Genomic DNA, 1,524 nt, shown 5'->3' on the forward strand with positions numbered 1-1,524 from the left:
CGGGTGTTTCTCGCACCACAGAGCATGCAGCCGTGCCATGTAACCCCGTTCACGGGCCACACTCGCATCGTAGCAGTCTAGCAAGTCGTGATTCTGTTGCTCTGTCAACCCAAAGGTCATGAGTTCCCGCCGATCCATCGCATTGAATCCATTTTCATTGGCTCCCCCAGCTCTAGATTGGTCGGCATTGTTGGCCGACCCATTGTCGGGAGCCCTGCGCGTTCTGTTGTTTGAAACCGCAATTACTACAACTATGTTTGGTGTTGTCATTGTTGTTCCCACGAGAAGCTAGGGAAAGGGGTTCGTCAATCTTTGTAGAGCCCCGCATGCAACGATAAGGCTGCGTACTCTGAGAGGTCGCCCGGTATCCCAGAGTCGCCGTTCTAGACACCTCACCCAGGTGCCATTCAGCTTTCGGCACGGTTTTCACACCTCCGCTTGGGGGTTAATTCCTTCGGGACCACCCCTGGACAATTGTCCGCGACTGCCTATTTATTTTTATAACCATATTCAGCAGAAACCCTTGGTACAGGGACCCTCTATCCGCAACCCGAGGACGCTTTCGGTGGCTTTGTTCATGCATTACAGCTAATAAAATCCCTCGTATCAGTTATTATTTAAAACTCACTTTCAATTGATTTGAATGCAATATGAAACGCTTTAAATTCCTAAGATTAAACTTCGAAATACATAATGAATTTGCAACAAAAAAGATTAATTTTCTTACCAAAGAAGACGAATTTTAAACAAATTCTATGAATTTCAACCAAATTGTTGAAGAATGTTCTACCAAATAATTAAATTTTAAACTTATAAAGTATAAATTTCTAACAAAAATTTTAAATTGCAAATTTTCAGATAGAAAATTAATTTTGAATAAAACAAAAAACCTAAAATGACAAGAAAATTGTTACATGTGAAAAAAAGATTAATTTTCAACTAAATCGTAGAATTAAATTTTCAACAAAAGAGTCGACCCCAAAGATCAAGGAGAGTTCGAAAATATGAATGATTAATGATAAATCTCAACTTTTATTTAAAACAACGAATTTTCAATAAAATAGTTTCATTTTTAACAAAAGAGTTCAGCCTAAAAATGACTTTTTATCCGCAGAAGATTAATTTTCTAAAAATAGAATAATTAAATTTTCGATCAAAGAGGTGAATTTAAAACCAAAAGAATAATTTTTTACAAAGTAGTTCAACTTTTAACCAAACTTCTGAATTCCTAACGAAACAAGACGACTTTTTAACAAAACAGTTGCATTTTTTACAGAATAATAAAATTTCCAGCTGCATATTAGAATTTTTAACCAAACGAGTTGAATTCCGAACCACAAATATAATAGTAGACTTTCTACCAAAATGGATTTAAGCAAAAAAAACGAGAAAAGGGGGTTTCTTAAAAACAGAGAAGAAAAGAACAATTCTTTAAAAGTTAATAATAAGGAAACATACTGAATGTTATCTAAGTTTGGAACTTTTCTTCCACTGACCCCCAACTCCTGTTCGCACCATAGTTTT

The sequence above is a fragment of the Belonocnema kinseyi genome, chromosome 2 (genome assembly GCF_010883055.1).
Source record: "Belonocnema kinseyi isolate 2016_QV_RU_SX_M_011 chromosome 2, B_treatae_v1, whole genome shotgun sequence".
Classification (NCBI taxonomy): domain Eukaryota; kingdom Metazoa; phylum Arthropoda; class Insecta; order Hymenoptera; family Cynipidae; genus Belonocnema; species Belonocnema kinseyi.